This window comes from Gracilinanus agilis, chromosome 6 (genome assembly GCF_016433145.1).
Source record: "Gracilinanus agilis isolate LMUSP501 chromosome 6, AgileGrace, whole genome shotgun sequence".
Taxonomy (NCBI): domain Eukaryota; kingdom Metazoa; phylum Chordata; class Mammalia; order Didelphimorphia; family Didelphidae; genus Gracilinanus; species Gracilinanus agilis.
This window is the reverse complement of record NC_058135.1, coordinates 32,369,847-32,391,651: the sequence shown is the minus strand read 5'-3', so window position 1 is coordinate 32,391,651 and position 21,805 is coordinate 32,369,847. Positions and strand designations below refer to the sequence as shown.

At 37.1% G+C, this 21,805-nt stretch overlaps 1 protein-coding gene across 1 annotated transcript in view; it reads left to right on the top strand.

Annotated features, from left to right (window-relative positions):
• SLC4A4 (solute carrier family 4 member 4) overlaps positions 1-21,805 on the top strand; it is a 378,919-nt gene that overhangs the window by 184,532 nt on the left and 172,582 nt on the right. The gene's annotated exons all lie outside the window — the stretch shown is intronic.

The following is a 21,805-nucleotide window of genomic DNA, read 5'->3' as shown; positions in this document are numbered from 1 at the left end:
GCACTAGCCAATTGCCACATTACTTTCCATTGAAGTCACATCAAATTCAAAGCCCTATTACCCTTGCCTTATCTCTTCTATCTTATCGTTCACTATTCCTCAACATGAATTCCTGCCCCAAACTGGATTCTGCCATAGTAATCCTCCTAGGGATGTTTTCCCCCTTCTCCCTTCTTGCCCAAAGTCTTCCCATTCTTTAAAGCTCACCTCAAGTGCTAGTTTTCCAATGAAGCCTTTCCTTACTACTCAAATCCACGTGTTCTGAATTTGTATTGACTCGATGGAGTTTGGCAATCTCTTCTCCCTTGTTCATTCTACTTTGTTTCATTTATTGATGTCTCCCTTCAAACTCAGTTGTAAAAGCAGGGACTGAGCCTTATACTTTTTTTGAAACCATGTTTCACAGAGTTTTGCCAAATACATATAGAATGTGCTTGATAATTACTTCTTTGTTGGTTGTAATTTTTTTGCAGTAGACAACCTATAAGCTTTTGGATCAATTTTTTTCAGCTTCCTCTTTTGCCACAGTTTAGGATTTTTAGATCCTAGGAACGTATATTTCAAAGAAGGAAAATCCTAAAAGGGAAAATGTTTTAGTTGTCTAAAAACTTCATTATCTCACAGCTTACACTTGCTGTACTAATAATTCCAAATGCTTGTGGACCTGCTATGTTTTTCTGTTTTCTGGGTGTACATACCGGTGGCTGGGATATTATGGGAATTTATTTTTCTTGATGAGACATATTTATTAAAGAAGTTATGTTTTTCTTGTTTCTCAAGGAAAGAGGGAAAGTGGATCTTTATTTGAATGCAAAATATAATTTAATTTTAAAAAGGAAAATAAAATAAATGACCTGTTTCCTTCCGTGCAAAGAGGAAAGAAGGATGAAGATATTGGTCTCTTTATCCTGCTCCCCAATGTTTTTCTGTAGTGTCTTGATTCTACTGTGTGTTACAGTTGTCTGCCTGCCCAGATTGTAAACCCAGAGGGCATAGTCATCTAATTCTGTATTTTGTTCTGTAGGCTTCTAATCTATGTTTACTGTGAATATGGTTTCTTATAACAGGCAACAATGGTATTTGAGAACCATGTGGTTCCTTCCTGCTTTTAGAGTATATAGTTTACAGAGGAAATGTAGTGTTCTGTTCTAAATATTTTCATTTTAAAGAATATTTTCCATTGTTTCTGCTTTTGTATTTCTGAATGACAGTTACTCAGTCCTTCCAGCTTATTGGATGATGACAACCTAAGTGGAGAAATAGTATTTCATTATGGCTCTAAACTTGCTTTTTTCTCCCTCCAAAAATACCTTTTTTGTGTTGTGTTTCTTTAGGGAATTAGGGAACTCAAAGAGAATGTGTCAGGTAAGATCTCCTCTCCATTGTCTATGTAGTTTTTGGTGTTCTATTTCACCCCTAGTCAAAGTAACCCCCCAGGAGGAGCCTTTTCTGTTGCTTTGTTATGGATCTATCTACATTTTTAATTATCTAAATTTTTAATCATCCTTTGACCCTTTATCTAGAAGACAGTGTGGTATGGCAGTCAAAGTGTTGGGCTTGAGGTCAAGAAGGCCTGAGTTCAAATCATGTACATTTAACCTCTTAGTCATGAGATCATGGGCAAATCACTAAACTCCTCCAAGTCTCAGGTAGGAGGCTCCTCATTTTTCTTAAGTGCCATGAGCACTGGCTCAGAACTATCAGACAAGAGATAGGCCTTGATCCATGAGTTCCCATAGTGATGAAATCACAGGTCTTTGATGTAGCAAAATATGTGGTCCCCACAGCATCTTAGCTTAGTTATATTCCTCTTGAAGCCATTGCTGGGAATATAACAGGTATCATATTTATTTCAGATTAGAGTTTGAAATCCTCTTCAACTCTTCCAGACTAGTGACCTTTTATTCCTTTGTTTATTTCTTTACTAGACTTGAGTGTCTAAAGGTTAACTTTTTGTTCTTGGGTGGTGATATTTTTTGGGCTTCTTACTGCCTACTTGGGACATAAATTCTTGGGTTTTCAATAGCCCAAAGCAATTTGAATTGTGATTTTTCATTTATTCACTTACCTACTAATTACTTTATTATGTAGCATACTCTTTTTGGAACTAACCTCCAAGCTTCACGTTGGGCTTCTGGAAGGTAAACTGACCTTTAAATGGGTCCCTACCAGGGTGCTTACCTTTAATAGTCAGTCAATAGACAAAATTCCTCAGAACAAAGGGATTTACTGAGATGAAGCAATAAACCAGTCTACATAAACTCGGAGTATTCTTATAACTACATAGAGCAGTACTAAGAAGAGAAGATACAGACATAGAACTCACTAATAGAGCCAAACATTTTGGGAACACATGTGGCCAAGTCAGTTCACAATTCTGGCACTTCGGACACTGACGTACTTTTCTTTCTCATGGTACTTTCATGCTGCTCCCCATTAGAGCAGTGTCTTTGTTTTGCTGTTTGCTCGGGTAGTTATACTGGGTCTATTCCTCTCTGAACCTCAACTTCTAATATCAAAGGCTGGCTTTCTCAACAACCAGGAATCACACTCCGTAAAACTTTCTCCTATTTTAACTCATTTGGTCTGCTTCCTGCTTGGATGAGTAACTCGATGGCAAGTCATTGTGGCTTATGGGGGTTGGGGGAATAAATTTCCAGCCACCTTCATGTTGAAGAATGTTTACCTCTCAAAAGCTGGGTTCTTCAATTACTGATTCTCTTTCCTACTGTTAGAAATCACACTCCTTGGAATTGTCTTCTGCCTTGACTGACTGCCTCCCTAGAGAGTGCCTGTTTTTTAAAGGGCCACCCAGGGTGTGGTCTATCTTTTGTCATCCAATGGCTAGCTGCCTTCCAATTCCATCAGTTTTGATCAGAGAGCTATTCCAGATCTAATGAGAATAATAAAATATAAGCCTTTCTGTATATTTCATTTTTACTCTAATATCTCATTGTTTCTGTTAGCCTTTGTGATTTCATCAGTTAGCCTGGGGCAGGGAAATTTCATCAAGTGGCCTGGCCCGGAGTTCCTGTTCAACTTTTCCATCCCTACTACATTTACTGTAATTTTTTATTAGCATATTTTGTTTTCATATTACTCACATTTCCCAATGTATCCTTCTCCCAGAGAACCATCTCTCTTATAACAAAGAATGAAAATGAAACAAACAAAAAAAACCCCACAGTTCAGTAGAATTAACTAATACATTGAAAAAAACCTGACATTACATGCAGTGTTCCGTACTCATACCCCAACCCTATCCCATTTCTGCAAATAGGATAAAGTGCCTTTCATATATCTTCCTTGAGACCAGCTAGGTAATTATATTTTTGCAGCATTTACTTTTGACTCTTTTACTATTGTCACTGGATACTTTGTTTTCCCATTTCTGCTGATGTCACTTGCATCAATTCACATAAGTCTTCCCATACATTTCTGTATTCATCATTTTTTAGTGAATATTAGTAAGTATCCAGTATCCCTCCATGTTTAACCATTCATCAACTTATGGGCATCTTCTTAGACACTTCCTCTTTTTAAATCATTCTTCTTTCTGGGGTTTATGTCTAGTAGTGGTATCTCTTGCTCAAAAGATATGAATGTTTTCATCATTTTCTTGGCATAATTCCAAATTGTTGGTGAGTGAGAGTGAAGAGTCAGGAATAACTTTCAGATTATGAATGTGAGACAGGAAAGAATTATGGTGCCCTCAACACATTCCTAGCCACTTCAAAATCAAGAAACTAGATGGTTTTTATTAATATATATGATGAGTCTCTGATTCTTCCACTAATATTTTCAGTGTAAGATTATACTCTAAGTATGTTTCAACACTGGATGAGCATAGAGAGAATGAAAGGAAAGAAAAGAAGAGAAAAGAAAAGAAAAGAAAAGAAAAGAAAAGAAAAAATATCTCATGAAATCCTCTTTTGATGGTTTGTGACCTTAGGACAGTTTTTTTTTTAAACACTTGTACTTTTCGGTGTATTGTCTCATAGGTGGAAGAGTGGTAAGGGTGGGCAATGGGGGTCAAGTGACTTGCCCAGGGTCACACAGCTGGGAAGTGGCTGAGGCCGGGTTTGAACCTAGGACCTCCTGTCTCTAGGCCTGACTCTCACTCCACTGAGCTACCCAGCTGCCCCCTTAGGACAGTTTTGAGAGGGGACAGACTAGAAAAAATTATTCTAAGACTAAACTCTGAAAGCTGTTTGAATGCTAATATAAAACGCCCATTATAACTCTTCCATTTTTCCTTCCTAGAGATAGGGCTGGACTGGTGATTTCATTATTCATTGTCATTTTTATTTCATTTTTGGTGAGCACATTTCCTCTACTAGTTCTGGTTGGCATATTCTCTGCCATTTATTTCTGAAGGGGAATTTTTTTTAACTTAATAGAATTGCCTATAGCAGTGAGAGGTCAAGTGATTTGCCATGGGTCACATAGAAAGTATGCTTTTATCAGGACTCAATCCCAGGTGACATGACTTTGAGGCAGGCTTTCTTCTACTCTACCACACTGCCTCTGTTTTGTGACTTGAAGCTAGAAATGTTATCATGTGATGATGGAAACTGATGATGATTTCTCTCAAATCCTTGAATGATAGACATACAACATAGATCCCGTCCAGGCCTACAATGGCATCCTTTGGACATTCCATCTCCCAACCACTGGAGTGGGCTTTCCCCCCACTCCTCCCCCACCCCCATATCTGGAATACTCTCCCTTTGTATCTCTACTTCCTGGCTTCCTTCAACATTCAGCTCAAATCCAACTTCTGCAAAATGCATTTTCATTTATTCTTCATTACTGGTGCCTTCCTTCTTAAATTATCTTCCATTTATTCTGTATATATCTGTTAGGGAACTAGTTGTTTCCTTGTTTCTTTCCCTTTAAGCTGTTCTTGCCTTTCTTTGTATCTCCTGCATTTGGTACATCCCATTGTGTGTGTGTGTGTGTGTGTGTGTGTGTGTGTGTGTGTGTGTGTGTATGTGTGTGTGTGTGTGTTAATTGGATTTTCTTAAGATCTTTCTGGTATCTGTTCCTGATGGAATACTATTGTGCTCAAGGGAATAATGAACTGGAGGAATTCCATGTGAACTGGAAAGACCTCTAGGAATTGATACAGAGTGAAAGAAGCAAAACCAAGAGAACCTTATATACAGAGACTGATACAGTGTGGTAAAATTGAATGTAATGGACTTCTCTACTAGCAACAATGCAATGATCCAGGGCAACTCTGAGGGAATTATGAGAAAGAATGCTATTCACATTCAGAGGAAGAACTGTGGAAGTAGAAACACAGAAGAAAAACAACTGCCTGATCACATGGGTGGATGGGGATATAATTAGGGATATTGATTCAAAATGAACACCCTAATGCAAATATCAATAACATGGATATTGGTCTTGAGACCAATGACACATGTAAAACCCAGTGGAATTGTGTGTGGGCTATGGGAGGGTGTGGGAGGAGGGAAGGGATAGAACATGAATCCTATGAGAGAAATGTTATAAATTAATAAATTAAATTAAAAAAAAGATATTTCAAACTTAGCTGTACCAGAATCAGAGCTGATTCTCTGATTAAAGATCTCATGTCACCCCACCTCTCATGGCATGATGAAGTTTTGGAGTAAGGTTTTAGGAAAGGCATGGTGAAGTATTGAAATAGTATATGAGGCCACTGGAGTATGCTGGTAAATGTTTAATTTTTTTTAACGTGTACTTTTGTGCCTTTAACTTTGGAACATGAATCATTCAAAGCTCTTAGTATTATTCTACTGATCCCTCTGGCAAGGGAATTTAATAACCAGCTCCCCAAAAAACAAAACAAAGCAAAAAACCAGCAATGCATTTTTAAGTATTACCTATATTTTAAACATTTTCTCCATCACTTTCTTAGCTCTAGATGATGAACAAAACAATAAATCAAATCCTGTTTTGCAGCATTTGTTAATTTCTGGGATATAAATGCTTACATTGAAAATTTAACAATTAGTTCTCAAAAGTTAGTTTAAGTTGGCTCATACCAGTTCCACCAGGACCTGAGTGGGCCACTCATTTAAATGTAGTCAATGAAAGATCACTGAACTGGGATTTAGGAAACCTGGATTCTCATTCTGGATTTGCCATTAACTAGTTAAATGAAATCATATGACTTCCCTGTACCTTATCAGTTAAATGAGCAAGTCCAACTATCAGAAATTCTTAACCTGGGGTTCATGAACGTGTTTTTAAAAAATATTTTGGTAACTGTTTCCATAGAATTGATTTCCTTTGTAATCTGATATACTTTACTTAATGCATATAAAGAAATGATTCTGGCAGAATTGTCCATAGCTTCACCATATGAACCAAGTGGTATTTAACCCCTGAAAAGTTTAAGAACCCTTGAACCAGATAATCTCTAAGGTCCCTTCCAGCTTTTTTTAAATTTAAAATTTTAAAATTTATTTTTTTCCCCTTCCATCTTGAAAGTCTTATGACTTTAGAATTATAGGCAGGATTCAGGTTCATAGTTGCCAGAGAGAGGTGTAGAATTGAGCCAGTCAATGGTTTGAGTTCCAAAGTTAAAGGCATAGAGGTAACAGTAAAAGGATGGTACTATCAATTAACAAGTAATTAACAATCAAATAGCAAGATTAGGAGCTGAGAGTACAGGGATTAAAAAGAAAAAAGCCTCTGCTTTCAGCAAGTTGAATGAGGAAGGCACTATGTGCACAAAGATGCATCTACAAAAGCTATTAAAAGGGATTGTAGGGAATTCATAGATGGATTTTCTGGAATTCTGTGAAAGCCCCAACATCAAACTAATACCTCAGTGTGTACTAATAGAAGCAATACCGAACAGTTATATAATGCTTTAATGTTGAAAAATGCTGTACATATGTTATCTCATTTGATACTCGGAATAACACTTAAGTAGATGCTATTATTATCATCATTTAACAAATGAGGTAGCTGAGGCTAGTAAGGGAAATCTAGTAAGTGTCTGAAGTCAGTTTTAAGCCTAGATCTTGCTGTTTCCAAGACCAGTTCACCATGGCTCCTACCAAATGTGTCACCTAGTTGCCTCGATTAAAATAAAAAGAGGATGGAAGCATATAGTAGGAAAGGAGAAGGTTGGTACCCTTTGGAGGGTCTCTGTTTTCAGTTGTCCTGCTTTGTAATCTCCTACTGTAAGTACTGGAAAGACCTCAGAGACACTTATGAAGGAATAGCTCTGAGTTTTGATGAGTATTGAGTTTGATTCTCCCTCTTGATTCTCAGAGAAAGCTAATGTCAAACCCTCATCTGTATGGGGCAGGATTTGGAGAAGGATAGTAAAAGGGATTGAGAGGCTTTGGAAGGAAAAAAAACCCACCAAATTTTGCTTCAAAATTGGAATAAGGTGACCTAGATTTTCATTCTGATTCTAATTCTGTGTGACCTTGGACAAATCATTTAACTTTTTTCCTTAGTCTTAGGTGTGTGGGTGAGGACAATATTGCCTTTGCTAGTTCAGAGTTGATATGAGGAAAGTGCTTTATGAACCATTAAGTTCCATATAAATGTGGACAATTAATTAATATGTGCATAAGAAAGAAAGGAAGAACAACTGTATATATGTCTACTATAGCTACTGGTTTCAAAGTTGGTAATGAAATTTGATTTTGGCAGCCAGCAATAGAATTTGACTTTGATGAAAACTACTCAAATTTCTGGCAGAGTCTATGTAAATATAGTTTGTCAGTTTGAAGTTAATTAAATTTTATGGAGTTCTGGTAAAACAAAACCCAGCAATCCATTTGGTTATTAGCAGATATATATCAGTTGAAATGGGTATAGAGTATGGTAATCCAAACCACTTGATTTAGCAAAATACAATACAACCGGGGCAGCTGGATAGCTCAGTGGATTGAGAGTCAGGCCTAGAGACTGGAGGTCCTAGGTTCAAATCTGTCCTCAGACACTTCCCAGCTGTGTGACCCTGGGCAAGTCACTTGACCCCCATTGCCCAACCTTACCACTCTTCCACCTAGGAGTTAATACAAGAAGTTAAGGGTTTAAAAAAAATTAAAAAAATACAATACAACCGCCATTTATTTCTCTCTCACTTACTAGAGACCACTTGGCATATTGATTAGGAAATCAGGCCCAAGACTAAGACTCAAGTCTTGCCACTGACTCAAACTGATCATGGGATCCTGGCAAGTCAATTAACATTTCCTGCAGGCAACTCTTATATAAGATAATATACATAGTAGAGAAGATCTGAATTGGTAGAGATTGTTTTCTCTCCATAATTTTCCTGTGCCAGGAAAGTCAAAAGTCTAGATTCTCTTCCCATGACCAGTGTTAGGTGAAGAGAATACCCCCAAAATTAATTAATTAATTATCTATTTGTAGTTTTTCCCCTCAACGAGTTTAGCATGGAGAAGAGCTGTCCTGTGGCCTTCCTGAAGACAGATAATCTGAAATCAAAGAATAAAGAAGACATTTATGGTTTCCTCTTAGATATGTGGAGGTCACACTACTGGTGTTGGATATAGACTAGCTAAATACACTTGGGATAGATGAGATCACTTGACCAGGAGCAGTTTCCATTTTTGTTAAGACAGTTCAACAGTCAGCAGAGACTATGGAAAATAAGGATTTATTGTTGTTGGGTTTTTTTAGGGTTTCTTAAATCTGGTGTCCACAAATAGACCTATGGGTAGATTTTTTTTGGTGGGGGGAGGAATCTTTTTAAAGTAATTTTTTCCCTTTCTAATGCTGTGTATTTTATTTTAATCCTTAAAAGATATTATTCTGAGAAGGGCTCACTAGGCTTCACCAAATGGCCAAAAGGACCCAGGATAAAAAAAAAAGCGTAAGAATCTCTGGGCTTGACTATCTCTAAGATATTTTCCAACTCTTAATATTCCATGATTCTATAATTTTTTTAAAAAACCCTTATCTTCTATCTTAGAAGCAATACTAAGTATTGAATCCAAGACAGAAGAGCAGTCAGGGCTAGGCAATTGGGGTTAAGTGATTTGCTCAGGACCACGCATCTGGGAAGGATCTAAAGCCAGATTGAACTCAGGACCTCCCATCTCCAGGTCTGTCTGCCTCTCTATCTACCGAACTACCTACCTAGCTGCCCCTCCTATCATTTCTAATATATCTTTGATGTGATTTCTGTGACACTCCATCTCCAATCTCTGTGACTGGCTGTTCCCATGTCTGGAATGTTCTCCCTCTTCACCTTTCTTCTTAGTTCCCCTAGCTGCTAGGCCCCCCCCAAGATTATTTTCCATCCACTTGTGCATGTACCTACTTATTCACAAATTATCTACCTGACTAAAAGTTGAGTTCCTGAGAACAGATATCTTGCTTTTGCATTTCTTTGTATCCCAGTGTCTGATATATAAGTAATTCATACCTGTTTGGTGACTGATTGATTGAAAAGACTGTGTATTTTTGAATTATTTTGCATCTCCATTTTCTCATATTCCTTAGTTCTTGCCAGAAGTTTTCTACCGTTCCACCTTGAACCCAAAGTTATCAGTCATACTACTTGGGTCACTTAGCCACCATATTTAGACTTTTGGCTTTAAGTCTTAAATCCTGGATTAGTTTAGGGGACTTCTATAACCATCCCAAAGATTGAATTAAGACAAGGGAAGGATTAGTTCAGGTCAATAAATCTTAGTGCTTAGCACAGTGCATGGCACGCCATAGGTACTTAATAAATGCTTGTTGACGTCACTTAAACAGACTAGGGATTTCCCATTGATCCACAAAGATAGAAAATATGGAAGTGTGGTTATGAAAGAGCCTATTTCCAATTCTGGTTGCTACCATAAGATGCTTTGAAGGTCTTAACCAAATGAGACCAATCAGGATCATCCCAGAAGGATGTGAATTATTACATGCAGACACAAATCAGTCCACATGTCCTAGGCACTGTATGAGGTGTTAAGGATATAAAGACAAAAGCAACAATAGTTTCTTTACATTCTACCAAGGAAGATGCCATACCAGTATATAATATGGGGTTCTTGCGGATTTTCTGTAGCCTGTACCTCTTTAGCAATATCCGATAAAGTCTATGGATACCTTCTCAGAAAAAAACTTTTAAAATATATAACCAAAGAGGAGCAAGACAGTCAACTTGTAATGGGATGGATAGGAAGTGGCTGAGAATAAGTTAGAAGCAGTTGGAAGGGGATAGCTGGCAAATTCATAAATGACCAATGAGGCTCAGATATCTGAATATGTCCACCTTGCTCAGGATCCTTCTGAAGAAGGTTTCTTCTTCAAGAGCTGCAGTATTCTAGAGTAGTCTTTGGCTTTGACTAGACTTTTCCAGAGTGATCCCATGTGGTCTGGAGGTTTCTGAATTAGGTTGCCCCAGTAAATTTGGGGCACTTTGGGGAAAATACAACATGAAACTATACTGGCAAAAAGAAGGAAGAGTTATGTAGGAGAGGAGGAGGTTGGTGCCCGTTGAAGAGATTTCCAGAAGAATACAGCCCATATTTCCATCCATCTGACTTTGAACTCTCCAAAGTTAAGGCTTTCAAGTTCAGAAAAGCCTCAGAGAGGCCCTTATTTGAAAGATATAGCAGGAGGACAAAAAGTTATTTTTGTTTTCCCCCGAAGTTCTCTTTCTTTCTCGCCCTTTCTTTGTGCAATCTTTGGCCACTGATTGCTGACCTTGTATCCAGGATCTTTAAATGTAGTCAGCAAAACTTCTTAGGGAGTTGCCACCAAGGCTAATTTTATTTACTTCTCTCCAGAACTTAGGGCTACATGCACCCTCATTTGAAAGTGATAATGTGGCCAAGAGGCCCAAAGGAAATGTCTGCAAAAATACTAGGAGATCTGTTGTGCCTACAGTTGTGTGATTCCTTAGGTATGGGTTTATTTGAAGCAAGAATGACAGCTGTTGAAGACTGGAGAAATATTTCAAAAGATGAACTGAATAGAGAAACTCAACATAGACTGAGCAGATAGTACCCAAAGAAATGTCAATTTCTTCCTTCCTTCCTTCCTTCCTTCCTTCCTTCCTTCCTTCCTTCCTTCCTTCCTTCCTTCCTTCCTTCCTTCCTCTCTTTCTCTCTTTCTCTCTCTCTCTCTTTCTTTCTTTCTTTCTTTCTTTCTTTCTTTCTTTCTTTCTTTCTTTTCAAATGAAGGTTTTAAACTGTGTTATGTGAGGAAGAGTTTAGAGTAATAGGAGAGAGCAAGAGAGTTCTCTTCACAAATCTGAAGGGATATCATCTAGAACAGGGGTTGGCAACCTTTTTGGCCATTAGAGCCATAAATGCCACATTTTTTAAAATGCAATTTCATAAGAGCCGTACAGTGCTCACAGTGCGCACTCCTGTAACAGCGCCTGAAAAAAAATTGACTTTATGGCTCCTGCAGAAAGAGCCATATCTGGCCCTCAAAAGAGCTAGATATGGCTCGAGAGCCATACGTTGCCGGCCCCTGATCTAGAATATGGAACAGATTTTATACTGTTATGCTGTCAGACAGCACAATTTCAACAACTGATAGAGGTTAGAATGCCAAATATTTTACCTTGAAAAGAATTCTCTACCATTCACTGCTTCTCAATAGTGGAATAGATCTTGCAAAGCAGGGAATGAGCTCCCCATCATAGAACGGGGTCGATCTGAGTCTAGATCTAAAATCTATCAGGGCTTTTGGAGAAAAGATTTCTGTTTTGAGTGGAAATTTGGACTAGATGACCATGCTAATATCATTCTACTTTAAAAATCTTTAGTTTGGAGAATACTGATAGGAATTTGTGATCATTCTGATGGAGGAAGCATTCTCTTTCCACTGTCAACAGATTAATCATTCTAAATGAGAGCTGGGGAGAATGTTAAACCTTCTAAAAAGAACACTATTTATGAGCACAGGATGAGAAAATAAATCCAGCACTGGAAGGGACCTCAGAGGCTGAGTTCAACCCTGTTACTTTATAAGAAGCCTGGGCAGGCTAAGTGACTTCTCCAAGGTCACACATGCAATAAGCATCAGAGGCGAAATTTGAACTCTAGAAGCAGCATTCTTTCTATAGTAGCTAACTCTGGCTTTTAAGATCTCTGCCAAAAGACCTGGGATTTCATTTCATTGGTATGAGACACTTTCTTTTTCAGTGGAATTTATAGTCTGAGAGAGTTGCCTAAAAAGCATCAAACACAGGGGGCAGCTGGTTAGCTCAGTGGATTGAGAGCCAGGCCTAGAGATGGGAGGTCCTAGGTTCAAATCTGGCCTCAGATACTTCCCAGCTGTGTGACCCTGGGCAAGTCACTTGACCCCCATTGCCTACCCTTACCACTCTTCTGCCTTGCAGCCAATACACAGTATTGACTCTAAGATCGAAGGTAAGGATTTTAATTAAAAAAAAAAAAAGATAAAAAGCATCAAACAGTTGAAATGACTTGTCTAGGGTTGCATAGCCATGATATGATGAGGCCTCTCTCCCTCTGTCTTCATCTTTTCTTTGCTTCTCTTGGTTTCTCTTTCTCTGTTTCTTTGTCTTTATATCTGTTTCTGTCTGACTTTCTGCCTTTGTTTCTCTGTCTCTGTTCCTGTATCTTTCTCCCTCTCAAAGCGTAAGTTGGAAGCAATGACCTCTGGAATTTGTAGTTCTCACCTCTTGCCCCGGGTGGTTTTACACACACACACACACACACACACACACACACACACACACACACACACACACACACACACATACACGCACACACACATACATACAATATGGATAGATATCAATCATTTGTAGATGTTTATCTATAACAATATCTAAAGATATCTATCTTCATGGATATTGATATAGATATCGATCTATTCCTATGTGTAAATGTATGTAAATATACATATGTGTACATATACAAGTGTATGCATATATTCTTAAAAGAGAGAATTCCAATCTGCTGGTTGTTTGTGTTTCCACCATTCTTTTTCTTTTGATGCCTGGAAGATGAGTGTGTGAAGTTTTCAAAAGAAAGCTAATAGGCAAATGGTTCTGAATCTCTGTCTTCTGGGTTATGGGCCCCAAATATTCTCACTGCAGCATGTATATACACATTTATGTACACATATATATATGTAATACATATGTGTATGCATGTATAAATACATGTGCACTTACATACACACATAAAAAGAAAACATGGTGGGGCCAAGAGAAAAAGAGACAGACACCCAGGAAGAGGAGGGCTAATTTAATATATTCTTTTCTCCTTACTTTATGGTTCTCTATAAGCCTAAAGGTAAGTTAAGGCCACTTTAAGTATTTGGAAACAATAAAGCTCAATTTTCCCCCATCAATCAACAAGCATTTATTTCATGCCTAGTATGTGTCAAACATTGTGCTAGTGTTAGGAATAAAGAGGCAAAAATTTTGTACAATTCTTGACTTTTCACTAATTTAGACTTACCCTAAATAATCAAAATTTGTGTGTACAATTTCTAGGACAAGTGGGTTGAGCTGAGAAGCATAATTTAGGACCTCAATGTGTAGGTTTTGGAAAGCTGTCTATTCCCGCTCTAGAGTTTGCAGAAACAATGGAAATAGGGAAGGGGTCTTTTTGGGGCTGCCATTTTGGAACAAAAGACCAAAGAGTTACAGGCTCATTCAATTCTTCTCTGTTCTCTATTGAATATAGCAGACCCACTGGTGTTTTGGCATGGTAGTGGAGATTCACTGAGCATATTACTTTGTTTATGTAGAAATCATACATTATCTCTGCTGATCCTTTTGGGGAAGGGGAAAAGTAGAGGTGTATCATGTAAGACAAAAAATCCTCCTGCATTCCCTCTATGTACATACTTGCTTATGTATTGATGCATTCTCCTGATAAGGAAAGATCACAAAATCCTTCATGGTCCCATTGATGACTTGCCCAATTTAGTGTTTGGCTAACTCTATTTCTCAAGTGAAGGGATTCCGTCATCCCTCACCCTTTTTGGAGAAAGATTAAATACTTTTAGGTTTTCCAAATGAGAAGATTTATGTCAAAAGGTGAAAGGCAGCCTGATGCCCTTGGAAGAGTTGGAAGTCAAGAAAACTTGTGTTCAAGTCCCATCCCTGCACACACTTATTTTATAACCCTGGGAAAATCACTATCTTTCAGTATCTTTTACAACATCAAGTTTCTGAGATGGTACTTGCTGACCTACATTGAGTGATGAAATTTCCTTATAAGGCAATTTCCTTTGCCAGAGAAATCTTAGATCCTGTACTTATCCCTATCTTGTCTCAAAAGATAGCAAGAACTGAGTCAGCAGGTTAGAGTGGATAAAGTGCTCTTCAGAAGCCAGAGGAACTTGTCCTTAGACAAGTCCTTTCACTTCTATGGGCCTTAGATCCCTCATACCTAAAATGATGGAATTAGATAGAGTTTCTTAACCCTTTTTGTGTCATGAACGTCTTTGGCTATTGTCTGGTGAAGCCTGTGAACCACTTCTCAGAATTATGTTTTTAAATGGAAAAGAAATAGAATGCATTAGCTTACAAATGAAACTAACTTTATTGAAATACAGCTATAAACATATTAAAGCAACAAATTCAAGGGTCACACATTAAGAACTCCTGGATTAGATAATCTCTAAGCCTTTTCTAAATCTATGATCCTATGAAATTGACACCTTGCTTATGATAGGTTACAAAGCTTTAAGCTGTGGCATAGCACTGAGTATGGAGTCAAGAAGACTGGTCTTGAGTTCAAATCTAGCTTCAGACACTTATTAGCTGTGTGACCCAGGGCAAGCAACTTAACCCAGTTTTTCTTAGTTTCTTCATCTATAAAATGAGCTGGAGAAGGAAATGGCAGACCACTCCAGTATCTTTGCCAAGAAAATCCCAAATGGGGTCACAAAGAGTTGGATACTATTAAAATGACTTAACAATTCTGTCTATTTCGAGGGGATTAAGGCAGGAAGCAGATACTTTAAAGCAACCTACTAAGAACTTTAGAGAGCAGAAAGCCAGAGAGTTGTGGGAAGAAATAGGTGTTATCATAGAACTTTAGAGTAAAAATTAAGAACTTTAGTAAAAAAATGATCACAAACATGTTATCTGTGGAGAAATCTAGATAGATAAATGTACAATGATTGATCTTGAAAGGTCAGTAGTGGCCTTATTAAGAACACTTTCAATTATGGTGAGATTGTAGGAAAGGAAAAGGTCAAATATTGGACAGAGTTATGGTGTTAGTGAATGTCTTCTTTAGGAATTGAGAATATCCAGTATCCTTTAAAGGCAGAGTAAAAAGGGAGAGCATCTATTTTGGTTCAATCTTAGGGGAGTGGCCCATCCAAACAAAGTTGCTCTCTTTGCACACATGGATCCTTCCCAGATGAATTGGCTCTAAATTGCAGACTCTTGTATCAGTCCCACATCACTCTCAGTTTCCTAGAGGACATTTGTAATTGGGGTGCTTGTCATCTCCTAGGCTTGACTTGAACCCCTGAGACTACATGAAATCTCACCAACCTGGGGGAAGGGGTAGTTGAGGGAGGAGATGAGAGTTGTTTCGTATTTATTTGTTGATCTATTCATCCCTTGCCTTTCACCAAATGCCAAGCTTCCTGTGGTAAGAACGAATATGCTTCAACTTATGCTTTTGAGCCAGCAAGGATTTCTTCCCCTATATCTTTGCTCCACACAGCCAGAATGATTTTAGCTTTTGGCCAAACCACAAGCTTAGATGCTTATCAGAGACTTTGCCTTGCAATCTTTATCACTTTCTAAAACAGAATCTTCTTCCAGCTTTCATCTTCAGGAGACTTCTCTCCAGCTGATCCACTGCTGCCCTGATTCTCAGAGGGTTGGATTTTTTTCCCCAGTGTACTTTGCTCCCTGGGCCCCAACTCTTGATTCTTCCCCATGGGATTTTCTCTCTTATTCTTTCCTACTTTTCACGGTTATGTCCACTGCAGGGTGGCAGGCTCCAAGCCAGTTTGGCAGCTTCAGTAGGGCCTGTTAGTTCTGGGCTGCTTGCAAACTTCCTCCCTCCTATGAGATCTAAGCCTAAGGCTTTCCAAGGCTGAATACTCCTGGAGTGCATCCGCAGTTTCTCCCCTTCATAGGAAATGAGCTCTGAATAGCTCTGTTTATAGTAGCATCAGCTAATAGAAGAGACTTGACACCAGGTTTCCATTAAACAAACAAACAAAAGGCAGTTGACTTAGTTGTAAAATCTTTCCAAATGGGCTTCTTTATTCAAAATTTCTCCAAAGACTACTCAGAGATAAATTTTATATCTTTGGATGATAGGAGTAATTGCACTAGAAGTGAATTTTTTTAACTTGGCATTCATTTCTGAATATAAACATCCACTACCCAACCACCTTCAGGAAAGATGGAAAAAAAATCAGCAACTACAACAGCAGCCAAAACAGTTCAGTAACTCCAACTGACACAACCACGGGAACTAATGGAAAATGTGCCATCCCCACCCATACACCCCCTGACTCCCCCACCTTGCCAATGAAAAGTAGGAAAGCATGTTTTCCTGTTTGGTCTTTTAAAATTAAATTTTATTTTTTCATTTAGCAAAAATCTGCCTTCTCTTCCTTGCTATATCCCCTACCTTTGAAAACAAAAGAAAAACAATACCTCTGTTATTAACATCTATCAGTCATCTTTCTGACTATCAATTATCTGTCATCTACCAATTTATTATTTGTCTATCATGTACCAGTCTGTTATCTATCTGTCATCTATCTATCTATCTATCTATCTATCTATCTATCTATCTATCTCTGTCCATCTGTCTGTCTGTCTCTAAGCACATATGTCTCATTTTGCACTCTGAGCCCTTCACCTCTTCATTAGGAGATGGGAAGCACATGTTGTCATTAGGCTTCTGAAATCATGCTTGATCATTATACTGATCAGAGTTCCCATGTCTTTCAGTGTATACAGTGTCTTGTTTTGTTCATTTCACTTCGTATCAGTTCATACAAGCCTTCTGAGGTAGAGAAGTAATATTTTCTCATTTTTTCTTTCAGACAAAACTTGGACATTTAAATTATGTAACATTCAGTTCCTTTCTTTGTAGTGTTTTTTCTGTCTGTGTCATTATGATCATTGTTTATATCATTTTCCTGGTCTGGTTACTTCTCCCTCCATCAGTTATATATCTTACATTCTTCATTAGATTCTTCATATTCATTTTTCTTTAAACTCAATAATAGTTAATCATTCCCCAATTAATTGTCATATACTTTATTTCCATTTCTTTGTTACTCAAAAAGGGTAGCTATAAACATTTTTAGATGTATGTATATTTTATGTATATATATATGCATATATATATATATAGTGACTTTCTTACTGTCTTATTGTTGGTGAGATCTCTACATCAAAAGGTACAGATGTTTTAGTAACTTTTAAAAGTAAATCCCATTCATAGCTCCATCTTTAATATATTGCTATGTCTGGCTTCCCATAACCTTTTGCCATTTTGGGATATAAGATGTGAAAGGAAACTTCAGATTGTTATTAGTCAATGGGGAGGGCCTGTCATATAGATATTAGTACTTATCATTTCTTTCATGAACTGTTTGTTCATATTCTTTAACCATGTATCTATAGGGGAATGTCTCCTGGTCTCTGAGTTTATGTTAATTTCCTATCTTTCTTGAATATCATCAGTTCAGAGATATCATCAGAATATCAGAGGTAATTGATGCAAAGATCTTCACCTCCTCCATTGGACAATTCTTCTCATTACAACTGCATTTATTTTGTTTGAGTAAAAACCTTTCAATTTCATGAAATAGAAATTGTCTTTTAAAAAATATTTCATGAACTCCTCTAGATTTATTTTGTTAAGAAATCTCCCCTTACCATAATTGTGAAAGCTACCTCTACCTCTTTTTTCTCAATGAAAAAAAAAAGTGACTTTTTAGACTTGAGTTGGAGTTTCCATTTAACTAATTAATGGCAGATGGTGCAATATACTGGTTTAAACCATTTCGGGGCCTGGGGGTAGGGAGCAAACTGCTTTCTAGTTTACCAGAAGTTCCTGTCATATACTGTATCCATCCTCAAGCCAACAAGTTCTTATTAAACACCTACTACATGTAAGACACTGAGCTAAGTGTCACAAAGAAAGCCCTCCTGCCCCCTCCAAAAAAAACCTCAATCCTTCCTTTCAAGGAGTACTCTAACTAGGGAGGATAATATGCAAACAATTATTTCAGAGGCACTAAGATTAAGGTAGACTGAGAAAATCTTTTTGAAGAAGGTAGGACTTTAACTTGGAGAAAGGATGGGAAGTCAGGAGGCAGAGATAAGGAGGGAGAGCATTCCAAGCAATGGGAGAGAGGCAATAGAAATGCCCAGTCAGGAGATGGAGTGGCTTGCATAAAGAACAATTCTTAGGTTTATCAGACACTCAGGTATTGAATTTGATTGTTTTTATTCTTATTTAGATTGCTCACCTGATTTATATTATCTTTTATAATACATTCTGAGACCTTCAATTGCTATTTTTATTTTATTTTGGGTTACTGACTATTAGAAACTCTGAATTTCATGATACTCACAAAATCTCAGATATAATACTATTGTAATGCATTGTTAATGGCTTCTATTTTTCTATGTAATATTCCCCTTTAAATCCTTTAGACCAAACCCTATGGTGTTTAATCTGTTTTGAATGAAATCCATGGTTCATTTATATCAGTGGTTCCCAAACTTTTTTGGCCTACCGCCCCCTTTCCAGAAAAAATATTACTTAGCCCCCTGGAAATTAATTTTTTTTAAATTTTAATAACAATTAATAGGAAAGATAAATGTACCTGTGGCCATCACTGTCCCCCTGCATCGCCACAGGACCCACCAGGGGGCAGTAGCACCCACTTTGGGAATCACTGATTTATATCAATGCCTGGCTTATATACAGTGCATTTACATCATTTACATAATTACATTTAAAATACCTCATCTTATAAAATATCCCATGATGTAAGTTCTTTCCATGTCTTTCAGTGTGTTTAATAGAAATGATTGCAGACTGCTAGCCAGATTTATCAATAGCTACATGTGTGCTACAGAGAATAATATTTTCAAATTTTGCACAGTAAATATTTTCTCTCTGAGACAATGTGTACCTGCCAAATTGTTACTTTGAAGATGAAATTAGTTTTGAGTTGTCTGGATGCTTGGAATTTCATACTCATAAATTACTTTTCCTATGGCTAGGAAACAGTAATATGAGGATTTATGAGAGACAGGCTAGTAAAGGGAAAGGAAGGCTGAATTTGGAAGAAGATCTGGGTTTACACACTGGTGATTTCTTTTGTGACCTTGGCCAGGTCCAATCACTCTGGGTCTCAGTTCTTTATCTATATCAGTGAGGGAGGGGGCTAACTGGTCCTTTCTAATTAATAAAATTTCTGATCTTATTCAGGTAATACTCTGATGCCTAAAGATTTGGGGGGCATAAAGGAAGATGCAAATTTTCTCTGTGAAATGCTAATTGTAAGGCATTTGTGTGAATTCTAAGATGATGTTTGATAAATCTAGGAATATAAATTAGTTAGGCAAGACCTCTCTACTTGGCAAGAATTGTTGGGAAGCTGGAAAGAAATGGGTTTATATTACTCTTCTGTGCCACTTACCTCAATAAGCTAAAAAATAGATGTCTAACTATAATATATACATATATGTATAATAAAAATTAGAATTACCAGATCAGATAACTTAGATAATTATGGTTTAGGGGAAGAATTCTAAACCAAATAATGGATAAAGATGATCACAAAAGGTAAAATCATATGAGTTATGAAATTGAAAAGTACTTGTATAGACAAAATTAACTCAACTTAGAAAAGAATATAAGGAGTTGACCAGGGAAAACAATCTTTGTATAATATATATATTTGATAAATGTCTCATGGCTGAGACAGATAGGGGGCCAACACAAATGTGTATATAAAAACTATTCAAAAGCTATGAACACATTGTTTTCGAAAGATTTAGGAACTATTAGTGGCCATTTCAAAGACTGCCTCATATCATAAATAAGAGAAATGCAAATCAAAACAGTTCTGAGATAATATTGTATATTCCCCAACCTGCAAAAAATGACAAAAGATAGGAATGGCCAATAATGAAGGATTTGTGGTAGAACTGTGAATTGGTCTAATTATTCCAGAAAGCAATTTGAAATTTTCCTCCAAAGTATGTAAAGTGTCCGTATCTTTGACCCAGTTATCTCATTGCTAGGCATATATCCCAAGGAGGTTAACACTAAAAAGAAAAAATCATTATGCGCTGAAATATTTATAGCAGGATTTTTTTGTAGGAATAGAGAACAGAAAACAGACCCATGCATACCCAATGAGAAATGGTTAACCAAATTCTGAATTTCTGAATACAATGAAATATGACTGTATTGTAAGCAACTATAAATATGAAACTATAGAAAAGCTTGGGAAGAATTATATGAACTGACACAAAATAAAGAAGGCAGAACTAGAAACGTAGTCTAAACAATATGAATGGAAAGAACAATAACAACAACAATCAAAACTGAATGCTATAAAATTATAACCTTGGCTACCCAAACAAATATAACTTCTTTGCAGAATTTGGAGATTATGGGTCTGAAACTCTGTTTGGATTTATTTAATGTTTTAGTGCTGAATATTTTTTAAAATCTTTTTTTTAAGTTCCTTGGGCTCTTGGTAAAGGGGAAGATTTTTATTGGGACATATAGGAGATATAAAAAAAATATCAATAAAAGGTAAAAAATTGTGTTCCTCAGAGTTTTTATAGTTAAAGAATAAACAAACTTGAGAAGTCTAGCTGAGAATGACACATTCATGGGAATGAAAATCATTGTGGCATAGGCCTGTGTTTAGAGGCAGAGGACCTGGATTAGAAGTTCACATTCTGACTAGAGCATTTATTAGCTTGGTTATGTTACTTCTCACAACGTCAATTTCTTCATCTATAAAATAGCAAGTAATTACATACTTGCATGTATGTATCTATATCTATATCTGTATATATACAAATATACATATATGTGTATATGAAATATGTGATAGTATAGTACACCACGTTTTTATGGGTATGAAATGAAAGTACATAGCAAAATGCAAAAGAAGGTGTGCTTTCATGTAAATGGAATACTGCCTAGGATGTTTACATTGGTGCAGTGGGAATTTTTTCACCTCCTTCCCAAAGCTGCCATCCCCATCAGGGAGCTCTAACAGAATACTCCCTTTAGAAACAGCCTTCAAGAGAAAACAGTGATTTATTCAAAGAACTTTAGGTGACTGATTTTTGAGAGAATCTCCTCCAATTCAGTCCCTTTCAGGCATTTATTATACACCACCTTTCTCAAAGAAGATTAAAATTTTGCTCAGAAATGATGGACATGAAAGCTACAGAAAATCCACATGCAGATTTAGGAAAACAATGTACCCCATGACAGAGCAAATTGAAAGGATGGGAAACGAAGAAATGGAATGCTCTTTTAAATGACCATCTTGTTTAGGAAGGAGAGATAAGAAGTGAATCTCCTTTCTTTTCAGGGATGGGGATGTTGGGAGGATATTTGGAGGACTGTGGGTGTGGAACATTGCACATACTGTCAGATTTCGTTGATTTTTCAGTTAGTTTGGCTACATTGATTTTTATTTCTCTTAAAGTCTTTTTTTTTTTCTGGGGGATAGCTCTATGGGTGTGGAGGAGGGATATATTTGGAAACGAAGATGATGTGAAAAAATCAATAATTTTTTGAAAATTTAAAATGCTAAAAGAAATGCTACTCAGCACTTTGTAATAATT